General features: G+C 43.5%; 1 protein-coding gene across 2 annotated transcripts in view; it reads left to right on the top strand.

Annotated features, from left to right (window-relative positions):
• Window positions 1-1512: 1512 nt before the first annotated feature.
• LOC104572602 (HIVEP zinc finger 3) overlaps window positions 1513-23147 on the top strand; it is a 60911-nt gene continuing 39276 nt past the window's right edge. For both annotated transcript variants that reach the window (XR_015913566.1, XM_088527918.1), the window contains exons 1-2: window positions 1513-7256; window positions 11278-11423. The gene's annotated coding sequence lies outside the window, so the exon portion shown is untranslated. The remainder of the gene's footprint in view (window positions 7257-11277; window positions 11424-23147) is intronic.

Raw genomic sequence — 23147 nt, 5'->3', positions numbered from 1 at the left:
TCTGTGCATCATAAATGGGGCAAAGTACACCATTCTTAGGTAAAAAAAACAACGTGATAGATCAGCTCCACAACTGTGTTTAATCCTTAGTAATTTTTTGATATAGAGAAGATAATATAGATAGATAATTACCCAATACCGAGCCCTGGATCTGACACTGATACAGAAGGTGCGAAGCTCCTGCTTGGAAGGGAACAGAACTCACATTTGGGGAAAATGAAGGAAAACCTTAGGATAGGACTGATCTTCTGTGCATTTACACGTGATGTGGGTGTCACAGCTGTCCATGCAAGTTGTTATTCTAATCAATAAAAGGTGATATCTCAGGGTGGTTGATCCCACTGAGCTGAGACCTTAATATGGGATGTCTTGCCCTTAATGGGACCTGCCTTTCTCAGTGATGATGTAGAGGTATGTCCATATGCTTTAACCTTGACTTTTGAATGTCTAAAGTTCGGTAGAATGAATCCTATCCCAAGAATAGACAACTTTTAAACCTCTTTTGTGCATTTGTGCTGCTTCAGATGTATTCCAGGATGGTACTGTATATTTACATTCTTTTAAAATAAACTAAAGGGAGAATGTAGCAGTAGGACTAAATTCCCACAGTAGAGCCAATGCAATTTTGTTATAGCAATGTCCTACATCCTAAAGCAGATAATAGCTTCGCAAGAGAGGAATACACTTCTATACTTCCTACATCACTGCAAATTATATAGACCAATATACTTAAAAAGCACCATCCTTGCATGTCTTCATCTCCATCCATTTTCTGTTCCGTCTCTTGGTGATGTCTTTTTTTCTTTTCAGTGAAATCAGAGTATACTTCCCCAACTGCCTTGTTAATAGCTTTATGTGTTGACAAGTATAGTGAGTTTAGTAGAGCATCCTGTTCATATTCATTGTAGGAAGGATTACCCTTGGTAGTGAGTTGATTTTCACATTCCACATATAGTGCATGCTATAGAAGTTAGACTTGCATCGTTGTTCATTAGCAAAAGGCAGGAAATTAAAGAGGCAAAGTTTCCGTAAAAGAGTTTGCCTTTTCTTGACTTGCCGTTGTTGAAAATGACACAAAAGATACTGTAAGCTTAAGAAAAGATTTTACACAGAAAATATTTGTTCTTTTTTTGTCAGTGAATGTATGTGTTGTATTAAGCAGTGCTTTGTATATAGTCAGCTCTACTGTGTAGTCTGTTTGGACAGACTTATAAAAATTATAAAAATTGTAAAACCATAGATATTTACAGAATATTAGAAAGAATTCAAGCTAGAAACCATTTTAATACAGTTTTCAAAATTGTGTTTCAAGTTCCTGTCTTTAGATACTCTTAGAACATCGGGATAGGTGTATGTTAAACTCAGTTTAAGTCTCTGAGGTTTCACTTCGTACAATTTATGTTTGTTTTACCATTAACAATGACATCTCATAATTGGTAGACATTTGACCAATTATTCAAAAATTCTTTTGTTCAAAATGTTATATTCCCCTATAGAAGTAACAATGTTTAATTACTTAAATAGAAATGCTGAAGTAATTTTTGTGTGTGTGTGTGTGTTTTGTCTTGGTTGATGTAATTGCAGAAATGTGGGAAATACTTCTCCAAGGCCTTTGAACTCAAAAGTGGAACAGAAGGAAGACACAGGGAGACATACACCGTTCAGTGTTATTTTCCTTGCACGGGAAAAAAAAAACATTATGAGATGAGCACTAACGTTTCAAGCTTTCAAAGGTTTGCATAACAAACAAGAGACACATTGTGGGTTGCATCTTGACTTTGAAGGCTTGCCACTGTCAACTGAAATAAAATGGCAAGGTTTAAAGCCTTAACCAAGTTCACAAGGAAAATATTTGGACTAAAAGTTTTGGAAAGTTTTCTCTCTTTGAAGTAGTTTGTCATGTGTTACCAATGTGAACTTTACTGACCTTGAAACTTTTTTTTTTTTTTGAATCAAATAGCAGCTAGTGACACTTTACTAAAATCTTAAATCAACAAGCATCCCCTGGTGGCTCCAGCTTCGTAGCAAATGCAGGCAGAACAGGGAATCTACAGAAGAGACCTTTATTATTCGTAAATGAAGCCTGCCAAAACCTTCCCAAAATAGCATTCAAAGACCCTTTTAAGGTCATGGATCCTGAACAAAGCCAGAAGAGCACAAAAAAGGCTGAGGAAAGTCCAAGAAAGAGGCTTCCCAAAGGAGAGGCTTTCCAAGCCAGTATTTCATCTGCAGCTACGTATCAGGGCAGCTCCGCTTCTCCACAAGGACCCCCTCTCCGAGATATCATATCGCAGCAGCACTTTTCTGGCTCTTTGCCGATTCCAAGAGAGGAATCTCAGGAGAATACTGGACATCAGAAGCAACCGAAACCTTCCTCTTTCGAACATCCACCCCACATTTCACAGCTTCAGCAACATACACTGTCACCAGCATTTATGTCTCCTGGGAAACCAGAGCACGTCCTTGAAGGGCCCACATGGCAGCTAGTTGATCCAGTAAGACCAGGTCCCTCTGGCTCCTTTTCGTCACCCGGGCTTCATTCTCATCACAGCCAACTCTTACCTTCCCATTCACCAATCATTCCTGGAGAGGACATGTCGTCCGTTCAAAAGGTCTATATTCCTCGCCCTTCACAGGTTTCCTTAAAGCAAGCTGAGGAAGTGCACAAGAAGGAAAAGAAACCTCAGAAGCCAGGCAAATATATTTGCCAGTACTGCAGCAGGCCTTGTGCAAAGCCAAGTGTGCTCCAAAAACATATCAGATCACACACGGGTGAGAGGCCATACCCTTGCATTCCATGTGGCTTTTCTTTTAAGACTAAGAGCAATTTGTACAAGCATAGGAAATCTCATGCTCATAGAATAAAAGCTGGGCTGGCCTCAGGAATCGGAGCGGAGATGTATCCGTCTAGCTTGGAAATGGAAAGGATTGGTGGGGAGGACTTTGAAGAGCCAACAGAAGGAGAAAGCACAGATTCAGAGGAGGAAACGGGTGCAATGTCAGGCCATTCAGTAGAGCTCTCACCCAGGCAAAAGCACAGCCTGTTATCCAGTAGCTTGTTGAGTGCAGGAAGCCAAGGCTCCAGCCATGACCGGTGTTCATTATCTCATTCCAGTATGTCCCAGTCTCTTGAGGACAGCACCCAGTTTGCGGAGCCATCATCAGACCATGCTCTGAGCCATAAATCTGAAGACACTCATACTATAAAACAGAAGCTTGCACTCCGCTTAAGTGAACGCAAGAAGGTCATTGACGAACAAGCTTTCCTGAGCCCTGGGAGCAAAGGGAGTACCGAGTCAGGCTACTTCTCGAGATCAGAAAGTGCAGAGCAGCAGATCAGCCCACCAAATACTAATGCAAAATCTTATGCAGAAATTATTTTTGGGAAATGTGGTAGAATTGGGCAAAGGACTGCAATGTTAGGTACAAACACAACCCAGGGGGTTTCGCACCGGTCTACCGAAGAGAAACCTAGTATAGTACCTTTATCTGTGCCTAGAACACAGGTTATTGAACACATCACTAAGCTAATTACAATTAATGAAGCTGTTGTAGATACCAGTGAAATAGATAGCGTTAAGCCTAGAAGAAGCTCTTTATCTAGACGTAGCAGCATCGAATCTCCCAAGTCTGGTCTATATAGGGAACCATTTCAGTTTGACATCAAGACTGGTTCCAGTAGCCAGTTGGAAGCATCAAAAGTGTTGACATCACACGGTGAAAAAATTAAGCCCGAACAATCATTGTTGCCACTTCAGCAATCCCACAGTGCCACAGAGACAGTGCCTCTCCTAAGAAGCCACTCAATGCCTTCTGCTGCATGCACTATAAGCTCCCCACATACCTTTAGAGGTAGCTATTCATTTGATGATCACATCATGGAGCCTGAAGTCTTAAGCCGCAGTCAAGTGTTTTCTTCCCATCCTCGAATGCTAAAACGACAACCAGCTATTGAGCTACCTTTGGGAGTAGAATATGTTTCAGAGGAGGTTAGCTCTGTGAGCAAAGAAACTGTTTCCAAGCCTCCCGAGGAGCCTGAAACCAAGGAAAGCGATCTTACCAAAAAATCTCGGAAGGGTCTGAAAGTTAAAGGGTTCATGTACGAGTGTAACATATGTGGTGCTCGGTATAAGAAAAGGGATAATTATGAAGCCCATAAGAAATATTACTGTTCAGAACTGCAGCTCTCAAAGCCTCGTTCTTCCAGTTCCCATACCTCTTCAGAGACTGAGAAAAGTGCTGGGGAGCCTGAGACATGGCCCCAGATGATGCATTACAAACTAGGAAGCAGTTTGGAGCTTACACCGCTACGAAAAAGGCGAAAAGAAAAGAGTCTTGGTGATGATGAAGACCCTCCTGCTTTTGAACTGTCTGACACTCCCTCCTCCAGTACTGGACCAGGGACTCAGTTTGCAAACCCAGGATCATCTGATGTTGCTTTAAACTTAACCTGTGAATCCCTTAAGTCACCAGCAGATCCGGGTAAATCCACATCTTCTGATGTTAGCTCCAGCTTTCATTCCAGGAATACCAAACTGGCTTCGAGTACAGAGAGCAAAGAGAGAAGAACAACTTCAAAGGAGATCTCTGTCATCCAGCATACGAGTTCCTTTGAGAAGTCTGACTCTACGGAACAGGTGAGCAGTGTGGAGGGAGAAGAGAAGCCCTTGTCACAGTACTCATCTCAGCCAACAACGCAGCACAGCCGGCCGCCTCATTCCCTGCAGCCCAAGCTGGTTCGACAGCCCAACATCCAGGTTCCAGAGATTCTGGTCACTGAAGAGCCCGACAGACCAGAAACAGAACCGGAGCCTCCTCCGAAAGAGCCAGAGAAAACAGAGGAATTTCAGTGGCCGCAGAGAAGCCAAACCCTCTCTCAGCTCCCTGCAGAGAAACTTCCACCAAAAAAGAAGAGGCTGCGGCTAGCAGAAATGGCTCAGTCCTCTGGAGAGTCCAGTTTTGAATCAGTCTCTCTCACCAGAAGTCCAAGTCAGGAAAGCAGCATATCCCATGGCTCCAGCCATTCTGTTTCATTCGATCGTGAAGAACACAGCAAGACAGAGTCAACCAGTCAGCCCTCTGAATCCCACACAAAGCCTCTTAGTGTTGCCTCACATATGTTGATGGTACCAAGCCACCACCATCATTCCAGGGAAATGCGAAGATCTGCTTCTGAGCAGACACCAAATGTGTCCCATTCTTCCCAGATGTCAGAGACCCGCAGTAAATCATTTGACTATGGGAGCTTGTCATCCACTCCTTCCTCAACGCCTGGTCCATCAACATCCTCAGCTCCACAGGAGAGAAGAAAATGCTTTCTGGTTAGGCAAGCATCTCTCACTAGGCATCCAGAGTATGACCCAGACTTGTCCCCAAAAGGTCGGCAAGAGACGGAAGACCCACTTCCTTCTTCTTCAAGTAAATCTCCTGCTACAAGCTTGCCCCATCAGCCAACATCTTCATCCTCGTTGCCCTCTCACAGTACTTACCCAGCAGATAAGAGTCAGCCCGAAGACAGCGCTCAGCCTGCGTATACAGAGCCCTACACAGAAGCTCTGCAGATCTTTCATCATCCTGTACCACAGCTAACGCTGCATGAAAAGCAGTACATGTCCCCGCAGGTCTCGATCTTTCCCTACCAGCATCTCTTGCCACAGCCAGGGCAGTCTGCCGAGCTTTTTGCCGCACACACCATGTCTGATATCCTCTCTGCTCAATTCACCATGCCTCAGATTCCTCCCTCTATATTCCAGACCCCACCACTTCCTCTCCAGCAAACGCTCATTCACCCAGGTCAGCTTCATGTTACCACTCCGTTAATGTCTCACCCCGCCGATGTGCCGTTCAGGCAGCATCCTTCGTTCTTACCAGTGCATTACCCTGGCTCCTCACCAATCCCTTCTGCTTTTTTTCTGCCTCTTCAGTCTCAGTTTGCTCTCCAGCTGCCAGGTGAAGCTGGTGGACATTTATCACAGATCAAATCCAGTTTATTCCCAACGGCAGGAACCTCCAGTCTTTCCCCCTGCACAGAATATGGCTCAGACAGTAGGTTGCATCCACTAACATGCACAGCAAGCTCTTCAGTTGCCGTATCCACATCTCAGCTGGTTGTTCCTACGCGGTCAGATCCAATGGTGTCACTCGTTGTCCCTGTTCGCATACAGACAAATATGCCATCCTATGGGAGTGCAATGTACACGACGCTTTCCCAGATTCTGGTCACTCAATCCCAGTGCAGTTCCTCTTCTATTGTTCTCCCAAAATTTGATGATCACCAGTCCAAGGGTACCCTGGTCTGTAGCACTGATGTTCATGGACTAGGTTTTGATCTGGCACAAATGATCACAGAAGATCAAAGAAGCATTTTCCAGAGCCCCTATCTGCGAGTACCCTTGCCCTTACCAGAACGGAAAGGCTATATGCCACTCACTTCCCCATCAGATAGTGTCCTCGGGTTGGAAGGAGGTCCATCAACAGTTGGTGGAAGCAAACGTATGCTCTCTCCAGCTGGCAGTTTGGAGCTGACGATGGAAACACAGCAGCAGAAAAGAGTGAAAGAGGAGGAAGTGTCTGAAGCGGAAGAGAAGTTGGAAGTGGTGAAGCCACCCAGTTCAATAGAGAAAGGGAAAAAGCAGGATAAATCTCACTTTCTTGCAGAAAGTCAAGGTCGGGTGGAGGTTGAAACACCACCTAGTTTGTCCTTAGACCGGTCAGAGCCAAAGGAAATCCCAAGTACTTCACAGCAAGCTGTCCCCCATTCAGGTTCTTCTTCAAGTTTCGAGATACTAGAAGAGTATAAGCAGCCAGCTGGCAAGCAGTTCCTCAGCAAGGCACCTTTGCAAACCGTGAAGAAAGAAGACCCCAAAGAGCTGGTGGAGCCATCTCCATCCAAGCCTCCAAGCCCTGCACCTCAGCCTGAGGTTACTCACAGTGCAATGAAGTCTCGAGAAGGTACAGATATGAAGAAGGTACTTCAATTCCCCAGCCTCCACACAACCACTAATGTCAGTTGGTGCTATTTAAACTACATAAAGCCAAATCACATCCAGCAAGTCGACCGACGCTCCTCAGTGTATGCCAGCTGGTGTATTAGCTTGTATAATCCTAACCTTCCCGGTATATCCACTAAAGCAGCACTATCCCTCCTGAGGTCCAAGCAGAAGGTGAGCAAGGAGACCTACACCATGGCTACAGCTCCACGGCCAGATGCAGGCAGGCTTGTCCCGTCCAGCTCCCGGAAGCCCAAAATGACAGAGGTAACCCGGGCATGTGCTCTTCTCCTTAACTGTTCGGATACTTGGGAATTGGGGCGGTGGGAGGGAGGTGAGGGAAGGGGAATTACAACTGTTCACTTTGTTAAACGCTTCTTCTCAGTGAAGCTTTTAGAAGGAAGAAGCTAAACTGCACTATTATCCGAAAGAAAGGCTCGGAGGCAGTGTGCCGTGTTTTTGTTTTCCAGTTTCTACTTGCCTTGTAATCCAAAAGGTCCTGTAGGAATCACAACTACCCTGTGAACTACCACGGCCTGAGAACAAAGGATTAAACTTGATTTGCCTTTGTGCCTTGATATTTCAAATATCTTTACAACTTTCTTTTTATGGACACTCTCGTAATTCCTGACTTTTTGCATGTTATAAATGCAAAAGGATTAGCTTGGGGAAATGGGATTCTGTCTGGTTGTGAATCCACTTGATTTCACATTAATGAAGATGGAAAAGCGTACTTTGAAATATTTAAAAATATTAAAGGGAGATTTGCCAGGGTATTTAGGCACCCACTAAATGTATGGATATGTAGTGATATTTAAAAGTGCCACAGTAGGTTAGGCATGGGGGTCTTGCTGAAACCCATGTTGTTTAGTCCATTTGTTTAATGTATTTAGGTGTCTACCTGCCTTTCTAGGTATCTAAGAATGTTTTATTCTTGGTATTTAACGTTAAGAGCAGCAAGATGAACAGCTTCCCAGCACCAGGGCTCTCCAAAGTCATTGTCCCCATGGACAAAGACATCTGTAAGACACCAATGGTAACAGACTAATGTTTTTCACCTCATTTTAAATCCAGGTTTTCCCCCTCTCAGTTAATGCTAAACCATACATATCCCTTTAATCCAGGTCATGTTCATGTAGATTAGCAAACAGAATTGCTCTAAAGAATTTGCAACTTGATATTCATCTCAAGTCAATTTATATTGATGGATTATTCATTTTACTTCTAAATCATATGAGCTCTGAATATTAAATTTATCATAATTACTGCTGCAGCTGCTGCTTATACATAAGTCTTAAAATACACATTAGAGTCACTGTGATTCAATAAGTCTTTATTTCTATTCAGCATTTCCATCATTCTTCTGCTGAAATCCCAAAGACAGAATTTCTAAGGATCTGGGGACAGATAATTACTTGTGCATTGCAATAACTGCACCAATGCTTGATATTTATGCACTATTTTTTCAAAGGATTTTATCTGTAAGGTGCAGTATCATTACTGGTCTCATTCTCTAATGGAAATGCCTGTGCTCCTCTAAACTTGACTCTGTGACAGGCACTGAAATGCTGATATAAAGTATTTAATAGTCCTGAAATCAAAGGTTAAGCTCTAGTTAGGGCTGACATAACCCTTAGATATGCTTTATGGCATATATTAACCTAAAAAAATCAAAAAACCTTCTAGATAAAACTCTACAAAGTGACTGATTGTGATAATTAAGATTTTTATGGTGTAGTCTGCAAAAGAGAGAGTTTGTCCTGATGTAACTGGAAAATTCATCTAGGAAATGGGGTAGCCTGATTTTAATATTAATACCTGCTGCTTAAAGGAGAGTTTTTTTCCAGAAATTATGTTAATTTCAATGGAGCTAAATTGACCTCATGCCAAGTAGAGAAATAATTTTTAATTAGACGATCAGTGGGAGTGAAATTCTCAGTTTAGTTTTTAAAATACATGACTGGCAGAGAAGAGGAAGTCATGTTACTGGTTACTCAGGAAGATGTGATTAACAGGAGGTGCATAGCAGTAGCATCAATCAGAGGGTTGAAAGTTCAACCCGCAGTGAACTCCATTCTAGTTGTTTTCCTTAAATATTTTCTCCTTTATGTAACTCTAAGCTGTCAGCAAACATGACAGAAAATGGAAAATAGCTCCAATATTTCATGCAATTATGCATGCAGCAAGCTACCCGCAAGTGGTACCAAGGATATGCTGCCTAAGTACTTGACTTGATTTTTAAATTATTAGTGAGATTTACTGAGCAGATCAATTCTGAAGTGACTGTAGGCTGCAGCGTGCATACAGAGATGCTTAATTATACTATATTGGGCTGCACGATTTGTAAATTATAAGAGATTATAGGGGGTAATAGTGTCTGTGTGATTTTGGCCCTCTCCAGTGCCTTTCATCTGTATGTATTTGTGCTTTCAAAAGAGGCAATAAAATAAACCTAGGACCTCATCTAGAAAGTAATTGTGTACTCCGCAGCAAAAAAGGGAACTGGAATGGGGTTGTTATCAGTAGCATTTTTGTGAATGCAGAGCTAGCATCAGGAGAAGTCAGAAGGCCTCATGTTTGTTTTTCAGAGGGTCTAAGTGTTGTCTCCTGCCACTGATTTCCTCCAAGCACAGAATCTGTGCCCAAAAATACAGGCCTGAGGGATGCAATTCTGACCTGGGGTGATTATCCCTCTCTCAAACAATTCCTGGGCACTCTTAGAGAGATAGTACAGGCCAGGGCCCCCCCAGCAGACTGTTTGGCAGGATGTAAGGACCCAATAGCAAGGATGTGATATAATATGTGCAAACTGGCCCCAAGGGTAGGGAAAAGCCCCAGATGCCTTTAATATCCCAGCACAGATGTGCGAGCAGGAGTGCTCTAAACTGGACTCCTGACGCTGCCGGCCTCAGTGCCTCAAAGCTGCTTGTCGGTGTGTCCATCCCTCCTCCTGCTGCACACATCCAGCACCATGCTCTTGTGGAACCTGGATTGCACATCCCTGGATTTCATGTCTCAATTTGATCTGGTCACTCTTGGCTTCCCTTGGAGCTATAGGAGACAAAGAGGCACCTCCTAGGTGATTCATCCCACCTTAGATAAGTGTCTAAGGTAGGGCAAATGAATCACCCTCGGGAGCTGCCACTCTTCGTGTGACTGTGAAGAACCAAAGGTGACCAGCTCTGGCGGAGGCTTCTACCACTTCTCACAACGGCCCTCAATCTTCTGCCACAAACTATACATGAAATGCGACTTTGAGCGACTCATTTGAACTTCAGAAGCACGTGTGTCCTGTTTGCTCCCACACTATATCAAAAGTAGCCTGGGTGAAAGGCAACTTAATTTTCCTCTTTCAGATCTTTGGAGATCCTGTTATTTGCACCGGTAGGTTGTAGCAGGGCAATGTCCCCAAGTTTCATTCTAGGTGTGTGGAGGTCCCCTTGCTCTATCTTCCACAGAGATAGAGAGGCAGCTCTCCTGTTTAGGTCCGTATCATGTAAAAATAACATTAGACCTGGTAGATGGCATGTCAGTGCATGATTTAAGCCTGGGTCTAAACGAAGGCCAGCCTGGATCTAAATGAAGGGCAGCTTTTCCTTTAACAGAAGGAAAAGCAAATTTCACCCTTGGAACATTTGGGGAGATGAAGGACTGTTTTCCCTCAATGGTTTTGTGGTTTTTTATGTATTGCACCCATGGCAGCATAGTTTCAGTGAAAGGAAATCACCCGGGAGCTTAGACTGTCAAGTGATTTTTATAGCTAGAATGGCTAAAATCCAAACTTGTGTGTGTGTGTGGAGGGGAAACCCACAACTTGAAGTTAATTATATGAATTCTAGAGCTGTCTCCCCTCCAGAATTTTGTGGATACATATATAGATATACAGTCATCCAAAGACCGAGGAAGGAATTTGGGAACAGAGACCTTGGGCTCTGCCGTGTGTTCAGAGTGACTCCAGCCAAGATATTTCTCTCTATGCCTCAGTTTTCCAGTTGGCAAGAGATGGATGATATTTAGCCGCTGTACTGCAGGAGGTCATTTAAACATGTCCTCTGCTGTAAGCTGTCACTCGAAATACGACATAACCAACAGGGCTCAACATCCTGAAGTGGAGGCCCTATTTATTAAGAGGACATTGTAATTTACGGTGCTTACAGCCTGTTATCAAGAGCAGCAAGGGTGGTAGGTTGCTGGCTGTTTCTGGGGCTGCCTGCAGTGTTTGGTCTGTGTCGTTTGTAGAGTGATTTTGTATGTAATCAATGATTGTTTTGCTCTTTTGGGGAGGTAGGTTCATTTGCCTTCGCTCCTTTCTAATGAAGGTCGAAAAGACATAACTAGAGCTGAAAAGGAAGAGGATAAAAGAGGAAAATCAGAAGAAGAGGCTCTGGTAACCAAAAAAGGGGAGCCAGTCAGGATCAAGATCTTTGAAGGAGGGTAAGTGTCTTGTTTTACTTCTCTTTCTGTATGGCAGGCAGTTGTATGGGAGCTATTGATAACAATGATGACAAGTCAGGGAAGGTGTCACGTGGAGATGAGCAGGAGAAGGCCAGCTATAGTTGGATTTCAGCTTGTTTTTTGCTTCTACCTTAAATAAACTTGATCCGCAAGATCAGTGTGTGCTCCAGAACTGCGTTCAGTTTCGTTTCTGAATTATCTTCAAGTTAGCAAGTACCTCTATATCTTCTCTCAGCAAGGTTGAGGGAAGATGTCTGAAGAGCAAAAATACTTCCTGCAGCTGTCTGTGGTGTTACAGGAGTGTACTCCAGATCTCCTAAAGCTTTCCAGAGCCGCCTTCTGAAAATGAACTTCCTAATGTTTGTTACCATTATAATGGGGGAATTGGGAAGATCTTTCTGGATATTGGGGCTTTAGGTGCGGGAGAAAGGATGGCTTGCATTTATGTGGTTTTAATCCTACCCAACCAAAGTGGGTCAAACCGGAACGGATGCAAGATATAAATTTGCGATGTTTCCTAGTCTTAGGTCCAGGTAATTCAGCATGCTCTTCTGTAATTCAGCGCTGGTCTAATATTACTGTTTTATGTTATCAAAAAAATAAGAATCAGTTAACCAGCTGCATCTTTGTGGGCTACAATTAAAGCTCATGCTTCAAGATCATCCTTCCCATTCATTTCAGAGGGGCATAATGAGATTTGAGAGATTCCTAGCCGGATTCATGACTTCTCCTTGTCATTTGGTAGTCTTGGTTTTTGTATGCTAGAAAAAGGCTTTAATTAGTCAGTGGTTGTGGTTTTCTCCCTGCTGTTACCTGTTGAAGATTGCTTTTATTTTAAAATATTTCATTAACAGATGATTAAACTATCTAACCAAAAGAGTAAAATAATGCTTTATGAAAGGAAACCTGCGTGTTTGTGCAGAACAGCTTACCTCTGACCTAGACGGATGCATCCACGTGCACAGCTCGGTTAGTCAGCAGGGACTGGTAAATGCACAGAGAAGAAAACTCGCCCGATGGAGGATGAACCTTTCCCCATCACATTCTCATCGGTGCAACCCATAATAGTTAGGTCTTAAAGTGATTTAGGGAGCAAGCTAGGACCTAGCAAGACTGAAACATATGATGGGTTGAGTACGTTGTTGTCACCCTCCTGTAGCAGCTATGGCCGACGTGACTAACTGAACATGGGATTTTATTGCCTTAAAATCTCACAATCTCTCATTTTCTAAACTACAGACACAAAATAAAGCAGCTTTTCCAATATGGTCTGTGTAACCCAGCATCAGGGAACATATTAGTCATCCTGAACGTATGTTATGTTTTATTTTAAAGTTCCTTTAGCGCTGACTTAAGACAGCCGTCCTTCTGGATGCGAGACAGAATATAGTAGCTGTTTAATGCCAAGCCTAGACTAATGTAACATGCCAGATCGTAAAATAAAATTTTATATCTAAATTGCCTGGTGTACACACTGCTAAGAGGCCAGGCAGGGCAGGATGCTCTTCAGAGGTGCTCTGCGATGGCCTGGTTGTTGATGCCTGATGCCTGTGGAGTTTCTGGCATTTAATCATTTAGCCTCAGCAGCCTGTGTCTTCAGAAATGTTTTCTTGCCATGAAGGAACAAGCCTGCCGATGAATCAACAGGATGCCTACTGCTATGCACAGAATACTGTAGGGATCAGACCCCTTTTCCTTGTTGGCTCCTGAAAATATTTTATAAAAAGGTACATCCATTCACAACATGTTATTTCACTGTTTTCCCCGCCATGCACATTAAGATTCTCTCTTTATTTCATTCCTTCCCTTATTCCCTGTTTTCATACAATCTACTGCTGGCTAGACCCATCCTTCCAGTGGGATGCAGTTGCTTTCAGATCATTTAGAGCCTTCTCATGATTTGAAGGCTCAGTCAAGGAGAGAGATTATAAAGAAATTCATGGTGCTTCTGCAAAAGCTGAACTTGTTGCACCTCTTTTAGACGCATCTTCCTCTCAGGTTTTGTTTCTCTAGAGCTCTTTTCTTTCTCACTGTCACTTTGTGTTTGGTTTTCCCTCTATACAGCTGCACCTTCTGGCTTCCTTGATCCCTTTTCTGCCATTCCTGCATGATCATGTTGCTTATAGCACTGCCAGAACATCTCTGGGGATTTTCCCTACTACTATGCAGCCTTCCAGCTAGAATCACATTGCTTGATTTTCAAGGGAGACTAAAAAATCTAGATTCAATGCTTTCTTCATACCCGCCATCAATTTTTAAGGAAAACAGGGAGGAACCTGCCAGAGGCTCTAGGAACCATGCTGGATAGCTTGGCTTCCCTTGCAGTGTCATTCCTGATTTAAAAAATCTGCTCCCCAGCTCTGAATTTGGATGGCTGCTTTGTTTGTGTTTACCCAGAAGGGAGTGTTTTGAAAACAGGAATTTACAGAGCCCACGAGCCAGGGTAAGGTTTGGATTCAGGTTTCATGGGAACTGCAGGAGGAACTTTTGTGGTTCCTTCTTGACTTCTCCACAGTAAAATGTAAACTTGAACTCCAGGGTTTTCTGCTGGGGTCTTGCTAAAGAATAAATTCTGCTTTGAGAGATTCTTTCATAAGTAATTTTAGCACTGTTTTGCTACACGTGGTCATGAAATCTCGTAAGACTGAATATAATTCCACTTAGTCAGCGTTTGTCCTGTACATACAAGCGCACCCCGTGCACTTGACTGTAGAGGAAACAGGAGTTGTTTAGCATCCCACACAGATTGAAAGCAGCACTGTCTCTTCAGGATGTGTCTGGGCGAATCATGCCATTAAGCAGCCAGGTCAGAGTTTATACTCCTTAAAGACCTAATAAAAATATCCATTGGTCTTTTCCTGTGGGATATTGTGGTGATTCTGAACAGAAGGTGATCTTTGAAGGTCAAACTAGCCAGCACTCCTTCAGGAGAAGTGCTGGGATGCCTCAGTGGCTCTGTGTCACCGTTGTCAATATGCCTTGGTGCTTTGGAGGCATTGGGCCCATTCTGAAATCTTACATCATGAAACAGTAGAATGGTATTGACCTGGTTTGAAAGGGAGCTCTGTGATGGTATCATGATCTTGTGAGGGAAATATTGCCTGTTTACTGTGCATTAGTGTTTCCATGATGAAATCTGATATCAGTAGGGGCATCTATAGTCAATATATGTACTTCTGTTTCATGGCCAAACTCTCAGTGCTTTTATGGGCCTTATCAGTTGGCTTATTGCACTAGTTTATTGTAACTAGTAGGGAGAGTATTATCGAGAGGCGGCAGGTTAAAGACCATGAGCACTAATTGACGTCTTTCTGCAGCAATGTCTCATAAAATGAATTCTTAGTAAGAAGGAAGGCTGAGGTGCTCTTAATGGAAAAATGTTCCACTTTTTTCCCTCTATAGGGAAAAACGTAATGACTACAACCATATGGTTGCAGACCCAAGTCTCCTTCCATTCACTCTTTTAGAAGCAACTCCCTTTCACACCATCATACCGTGCACACATTGGGGTGAGCAGGAAGAACCTCCCCTGCTCTAGTGTGGTGGATCTTCTGTCTTTAGGCTGCTCCTAGCACAATGCTGTTCTAGCCAAGAATTTGGCTTGACCCAGTCAAGGGTCCAGGTCCTTCAGTCATTGTCCTCACCAATAAGAGACAAGTGGTTCCAGGTTCTCTAGCCACAGAGTCTTCTGAGACAGGGTCATGAATCCCCCCATGAAATCACTGCTACCTTGAGCAGGGTGATTCCACTGGGTGAACTCCTACCACGCAGTCTCTTCTGTCTAGAACAGTAGAAATAACTGGGGGTTGTATAGGATTCGACTTCTGTGTTCCCTAGAGAGCCCTGTGGTTGGTGGGAGACTAACATGTAGCACTGGCCTCCTTACTCTGGGGTTCCTTCTGGGATTGCAGCAAGGCAAGGACACATTGGAGACATGCGTCTGCTTTACTTAACTTGTATGGTGAGAGCCTTTCCATCATGTGGAGGGAAATCAGGGAAAGGTTGGGCCTCTTTTCTCAGGCTCTAATTAGCAGTCATGCTCCATTAGCAATTTGGGGGACCCATTAGCTCTATTCAAGCTAATAGTCCCTCTCTGAGCTGCCCTCGCAGCTCTTCCTGTTGGGAACTCACTGGGATCTGTGGTCAGCTTCTGGGTGATCTCACCTCATTTCCATGACCAGCCACAGAAACTGTAGCTCCCACCGCCAGCCGACACACACCTAATGGAAAATCCCTGGCACGACAATGCGAGAGTTTTATTACCCTGGAGAAAGCCTCTGTGTTAAATAAGCAAAGTTCCTCCGCGTGCAACTCCCAGGCTCTGGGAGCGCTGAGCCCACTTCATTCAGGGGATTTCCTTTGCTGCTTAGATGAGTTCTAAGAATTTCACCATGTTTATTTTGAAAGGAGTAATTTATCACAAAGACACTAGCATGAACACAGCAGCATGGGAGGCATCTGAGCAGTTCGTGTCTGTGACACACTCAAGTGCTGTGGGAGCAAACTGCTGGCACACGTCCATGTAGGTCTTGGGAGAAACTCTGCCTCATGGCTGTGGGACGGCGCACATCTCTGTGAAGTGAGGCTGGTGTTAAAGGTCCTGCTTTATATAGCCAATAGTGTGGGTATGTATACATTTATATATGCCTATATACATATACATGTTGTATAGCCAGGTTGATCACTCCCCATTACTTTGAGGATCTTGTGGACTTTGTTTGCTGGATGCTCCCTGTCCTTGGATGTGCTCAGGGCATTACTGTGCTCCATTTAGACAGCACCATGTCTGCTCATCACGTCCGAAAATCTGGTCCTACAGCTGTCAGGTCACTAAGCAAAATGTGACTTTAGAGTCCTGAGCTTGTGTGTGAGCTCATATGATAAAAAAGCCAGGTCTACATCCATGGGGTTTGGGTATAGCCCAAAGGGACATGATGCTAATGGTCCGCAGGATCTGGGCTCGTGGGAAGGATAAACCTTATTTCTCCTGCCGGCCAAAATAACATAAGGTCTCTGTTCAACACCATACATTTTTACAATCTCTCTTTTCTTTTTTTCTTAAGAGCACAAGCAAAGCACATTTTCTGCTTAAAAACCTAGTGGTCAAAAGAAGACTAGACCCAGGGTGGCGATTTTAAGGACAGATTTATGAATTATACCAATGCTGGTGGGTTGAAAGGAGAGACTGTTTGAAGAGATGGGTGTGCGGGCAGTGCTGCTTGAAAGATCATATTCAGGAATAGCAGCACAGAAAAATAACAACTAGGAAAAGTATTTTGAAAATGAAGAAAAAAGTGTGCCTTTTGCTTTGAAAATCTTTGCCTTTTTTTAATCTTTAAAATGTCTTTAAAAGCTAAAATGGAAACAGTGATTGAAGATAAGCTTCCATCTGATCAGAAACAAATGCTTTGATTCCATAATATGTCTTCATGAAAACTTGGATTTTTTTCCCCGTTTTGAGTTTACTTTAAAAAAAAAAAAAAAAAAAAAAAAAAAAAAAAAACTCTGATAACTCTAGGGGTAGCCAAGAAAATGAAAAATCAGTTGTTTGTAGAAGTCTGTTCAGGAAATATTTTCTTGGATCAGGAGCAACAAGGTAGAGGGCAGGAAGCGGAGTGAAAGAGGAGGAAAGTGAGAGGTTTGGATGAGCAGACAGAGGAGGCGCAGACCGAAATACAGTGAAGATGTAACTGGTTTGACTGCAGCCCTGGCCATCTCGGGGTGTCTGTTTGCTGGGTGCAAGTCGCCGTCAGGATGTGTTTGATGGGAGCCGGCGCGTCTGGGACAGCTCCCAGATTTCCTTCTGGCGTGAAAGTGTGGGATGTGTCTGTAACCGCGCCAGTTACCAAACCTGCCGCTGCGCAGATGGTGCCGCATGCCAGGAGCGCTTGTGTAAGTAACCTTCTATAATGTAGAAGTAACCTCGGGTTATTAACTTTAGAGCAGGTTATTAATTTCTGCCGAGAGGAGCTTCTGGTTGTAGAAGCAATGCTGGAGCTTCGTGCAGGTCGCAGCTTTGTGGCTCTCTGCTGGAGCTCAGGGCTTGAGCCCTGGATGGTCGTGCCCGTCCTTGCAGCCTGGGGTTGGGTAGCCCTCAAACGCTTCTCATGGAGGTGGAATTGCCATCCTGTACATTGCATCCACTCTGCACTACCTCCTTCGTTTGTCCTTTAGGGCTGTGAGCACTCAAAGCAGCACTAAATCCTCCATATATTCTGGACAGCTAAAAATGGACCGGCTCTTGGTCATCTCCCTGATGCAGATGGATGGAGGATTTGGGGGAGCACAGGGACCCCGGTGCTGTCCCCACGTGGGGCGCAGCGATGTCTCCATGGACGCTGGGATGGGTTTCCTTTCACACCAGCTGTGTTTGCGCTGAGCAGTTCCTGAACAGACTGTTCTCCGGTCTCCTAAGCGTAGTCTAAAGACAGAGGGTGACAGTGGCTGGAGCAGAATGTTGTCACTTGGGAATCATGGATTTTTTGCCTGTCCTCTACCTGTGACTCACTGCAATCTTGGATAAATCACCCTTCTTCCTGTGCTTGGATTTCTTTGTTTGGGACAGGGGACCCACAAGCTCACCTGCTGCAAAGCTAATATGTTCTTAGCTTGTCTTAATATTCTCATTAATGTTTTGCCCCATTTCCTGCCCTGAGTGTCTCATCGCTTTGCCTGATAAATAGGATTCATTCTTCAGCTTAGTTCTGTTTTCCCAGGAAATTAGACAAACACAGAAGGATTTAGCCTAGGTTATTGTCTATTTTTCTTTATTATATTTTCCCAAATTATTTGTGCCTGCACAGCCAAGTCTTTTTCTTGAAACATAGTTCTAGCAGGTGCTCAAAATGCAGCTTGCTACTAATTTTCACCAGCCAATTATTTTTTTTTAAAAAAAAGTTTCTCCAGTTTTCTGTCTGACCTTGTGTAGGAGCTCACCTTCCTGCAGGGATTTCTGTCATCCTGAGCAAGGATCCCTATAAGCATCCTCATGGGCCAGCCAGCAGAGTGCTAAATGTGCGGAGCTGAATGTGCTCCTTATCCAGAGTGCTCTTCCTAAAGAGGCCGTTCCCTGCAGGGCTTTGCCAGCCTCTCATTCGGTTGTTCATGACATTTTGTCTCCCCTGTGTTGCACAAAGAACCAACTTTCCTTGCGTAGGTGCCTGGGGCACCTGGAAAGGGCAAGTTTTCCTTGCTGACTTTGTGCTGGGGAAGGGCGAATGCTCCAGCTTCCAGAGCTGCCAGTCTCTTTTTGCAGCACTAAATGATTTCAGTGTACACTGGTAAAGCAAATGCATATGTTCTAGTAATTAATTGGCTTATAGCATCTTGTACATCCAAGATTCAGTCTGTCCGGATGAGGACAGGCAGCCCTTATTCTGCCAGGTTTGGACACTCACAAACAAATGGGTTCCCAGAAGGGGATATAGCCTAATTTTCCTTCTTTCCTTCTTCACTGGGGAGATGAGTTATGCTCACTGCAAGCAAAAAGGCAGAAAGAACGCACTGTCATGTTTGGGGCATCACTTCCCTGTCCAGCTATTGACTTGTGTGGCCTTGAAGAGTCACCTCGCTGCTGTTTCTCAGTTCCTCCTTTGCAAAGTGGGCACCAAGATAAGGATGGTAGCGGCGGGTGTTTCTTTGTTGGACTTTATGGCTCTCCATGGGGATGATTAGACCACTGGATGTGCCCTAAATATTGCCTCTTCCTCAGAAGTGCGTGTAATATTGTCTCATTTCTGGCCTCCTATTCACTTGTGAAACGCTGTGCAGATGCCTCCAGAGTGGTTCTCCACAGTGAGTACACGCAGTGTGTGGCATCAGACGGAGCAAGAAGATAAACAAGGAGAAGAAGACCCCGTCGTTCCTGTTAGGGAAGTGTGAGGTTGTGACCCAACAGCTGCTAAGCAAAATGGATAACCATTAAGGACAGAGGGTGCCAGGGGGTTTTTTGAAGTCTAGGACTGTCGGCAGAGCAGCACGATGTAGGGGAGATCACAACATCCAAGAGCAGAGCAAGGGGCACATAAAGGCATTTCACAGTGCCTGGATCATCCAGGTGAGAAAACCAGTGGGAAGGAAGAGGGTGATTTGATCAAACAGATAATTTTGGCAACCAAACTGGAACGTGGTAGAAATTGGTTAGAAAACAAAAGATTGCAGCTGTCGAAGCAGGAGAAAGTCAGACTGAGGGATTTGAGCTCTCACAATGAAGAGGAAGGGTGAGACAGTTGTATGCAATGAAGAAAAACTGGTAAAATTTCCTGCCAACAAAGAAACACCAAGAAGATGGACTCAGAATAGGCAAAATAATATAGGAATGGACACATACGGGTGCCAAATTAGTAGGACTTATGTGTGTATGTTTCCAAGGTTTTATATGTTCTCAGATGCATAAGAATAAGCTTCTTCTTCTTTTTTTCTTTTTGCAGTTCAGAAAGGGCAAGATGAACATTTTCTTTTGTCAGATCTTTGGAAAAATGTTAATGTAAGAGAATCTGTGTGAAATGCTGAAGCCTGTGATCACCTAGACTGTCCTGCATCTCAGATTCCCAGGCATGATGCATAATGTCTTATTCTGAGCCGCTGCTTGATATGGGCCAAATGTCTGGAATAGTAAGGTCTCCACTTCAGCCTACTACTTAACAGGCTTGTGGCAAACCAAGATTATAGGGCTTTCACTTTATTGATTCAGTGACACAATCTCTACAATTAATTCAGTGGAAAATTTGAGAAGGCAAACGTTTTTACCAGGTTTACTTAGGATTAGCCAGCTCTTAACATCTGCACATCTAGGCAGCCTGTCCTATACAGAAATGTAATTTATAGGAGCCCTTTAATAGATTCCAAGTACTGTGCAATCAATTAGAAACCTGATGTCCAAATAGACAGACCCAGACCTAATGGCCTATTACTCAATACATATTCCACTAGGTAAATGGCAAGGAGATGACTGAGAATACAATTCTGAACTGACTTTCTGAGACTTCCCTTTTCTTCTCTTTGTAATGATGAAAACATTATTTTTGAAGAGACCAATCTCTTCTAAAGGCATTTGTTAATCTGATCCGTAGGCTTTTTTTTCTTTTTTTTTCTTATTCCTACAAAATATAGTAGCTGATTTTTAATTTTCAACTTTAATATTAAATACTGTGAGAGAAACCTGGTGAGGACAGATGGGATGTGAAACTGGGGGAGCAGTCAGCATGCTGGAAATACTAGTGATCTGAGAGTTAAATGTGCCTAAATCCTATTTTCAAAACATAAAACATGTGCATTTAGGAGCGTAAACTCCATGAAAGTCACTAACTAGGGATTTCACCTAGAGATGGACCTTGTGCCAGAGAATGAGAATTAAGAACCCACCAAAGATCTGGATTCCAAAATATTTTTGAAAAATGTTACTTTTTAAGGTTAATTTCACAGGTATACCTTTACCCTAGGGCTAGACAGGGAGGAAATGAGCACTCTGGTTGTACTGATAGTTTGACTGCCTGGGAGTAGTAAGTGAAGTCTCTTAACAACCCGAAGTAGTGGGAGCTGTGAGAACCAGATGTGTATTTACACACATCTCCTCCTCTAAACAACTGCATCAGGTGGAACACCTTGGAAGGAAGCTGGGCTCATTCCTTCTCTTGGGAAGTCGCTGAGCTGGCTCGAGCTGGGAGAGGAGTGAGGGATGCAGCAAGGAGCAGATGGAAAGAAGAGCAGCAATCCCAGGGGCAATGAGCAGAGCTCCCGCTGCTCGGAAAGCCCATGAGTTGCTGGAGGCAAAGTTCCAAGTGCAAAAATGTCGTGGGTCAGAGTTGCATGTAAATTGTACTTCTTTTTTTAATATATATTCACTCTTCCCAATTAATTTGAATTTTCACTGCTTAAAAGCTCTGCTTTTAGTGTTTATTATAATAAAGCCTCATGGCATTAGTTTTAGCTTTCAGTTTTGGGTTTTCCATCTTTTTCAGAATGGAGCTCACTAGTGAAGTGGTCCAGGCAGACGTGTCTCAAGTTTAGTCCATGATTTCTGGATCTTAAGTGCTATAAGGATGCTTTCAGCCCAGCTCAGTTTCTTTGGGATGAAGGAGTGAGAAAAACACGTGATTACTCACGTTTTTTTAAAGTCATTTTCCTCTTCCAAACAACAGGGGTTTACTGTCAATTAAAGGTAGTCACCAGTTCTCTTTGGTTAGTGTAAATGGTTACAATCAGTAATTACGGTCAATTCTCACTGTTCTGGAAGAAATGAGCTGCTGCCAGTCACAAAATTTCTTGAGTGAAAAAGGAGAGTGGGGTGGCCTGTCACATTCTAAAAATCTGTGAGAAATTCCAACCCTGTGTTGAAAATAGGAATCCAGAGTGGCTGCGATGGGATGCATCCCCATGTGTAGAAGTTCAGGCAAAAGGTAATGTGTGCTAAAAAAATAAGATATATTTGCAACTCTGCTGTTTGTGCAGGTCTAGAGGTAAGACTGAAGAACTGCAAGACTTGAAGCAGAGGGGCTGCAAGAAGAGATTACGGTCCAGGTCTTGGCTGATTCTCCTGGTGCTATTCACATGGGATCTTCTGTGCATGACAGTTTGGGGGTTTTTTGGAAGTTCATGCATTTCTGCATAGTTTAGCTTAGCTCCTTTCTAAATGTTATTCAAGATGTGGTATGATGAGCATGGGGGAATAATCAGATGTATATAGCCCGGTTTCTGTAAACCCTTCTATTTGGTGCTTTGGCTTCTTCTCGGCACTGAGCATGACTGAACTGGTTTGTGTAACTCTCGGCTGGGTTAGCAACACAGTAGCGGCGCTTTCAAAGAGCAAATATTTCTTGCAGATGTTTCAGATCAGCAGTTAAACCAGTGGTTTTCAATGTTTGTGGATTTCTTGCCATTCTTTTTTAAACAAACTATTTAATGGCAGAATTATGTGGTTTTCAAGGTTGCAAGAGACTGAGCACTTACGCCTCTCTTCTGAGATTGAGCTGCATGGCTTCCAGTCCCCTTCCAAGATCAGAGTCCTTCCAAGCCTTGGGTTATCTCTGCAGCACTTTTATGACGTGCCACAGGAGCCCTGTGCCTGCAAGCTGGTCTAGATAAAATAATAACCTTCCCCAAATGTGAACTGAAAATACAGTCTTCTAATTGAGTGGTAGGAGAGCTCCTGTGGGCTGAAAAATTAGGAGGCCAGAAGGTAATTGGAATCCATCACTGGGGAGAGAACCGGGACCTGCACAAGGCCCCTGAGTTGGTGTTGCAGGGATAGGGGCGTTAGAAATAGTGTTGCTGGGGAAATGTGGTACATAAACAACAGGCTTGGAGAGTTTAAGCTAAAGGAAGTTGATCAGATTTTCATCAGAACTGAAAAAAAGCCAAGTAATGTTGGGTACTTATTTAGGTATTTTGCACAACTCTGGGGTTGCCTTTGTTTTCCTATTATTTTCCTTCCTTTCCAATGGATGCTGAGACCTGCAGTGAGACCCGCTATGTATGTACTCGACATGAATATGGGATCACAGGAAAACTGATGGACAACTAGTCTATTTACCCAGGTTGTCAATGACTTTGAATTTTAAAGATGAAGCATGCTAGTTTTGCTGCAAATTATCATTAATAATAATAATTCCTTATGAATTCAGCTCACCTGTTGAATATTGAGTTAAACTTGCAGAACTGAGAGCATCACACAAAGTAGGGCTTGATCTTCAGAGGTGCTGAGTA

This window comes from Tinamus guttatus, unplaced genomic scaffold, assembly GCF_059628265.1.
Source record: "Tinamus guttatus ecotype Peru unplaced genomic scaffold, ASM5962826v1 Tinamus_guttatus_pri_ptg000296l, whole genome shotgun sequence".
Taxonomy (NCBI): domain Eukaryota; kingdom Metazoa; phylum Chordata; class Aves; order Tinamiformes; family Tinamidae; genus Tinamus; species Tinamus guttatus.
Note: the sequence above shows the minus strand (reverse complement) of the source record. Positions and strands in the feature narration are given on the sequence as shown.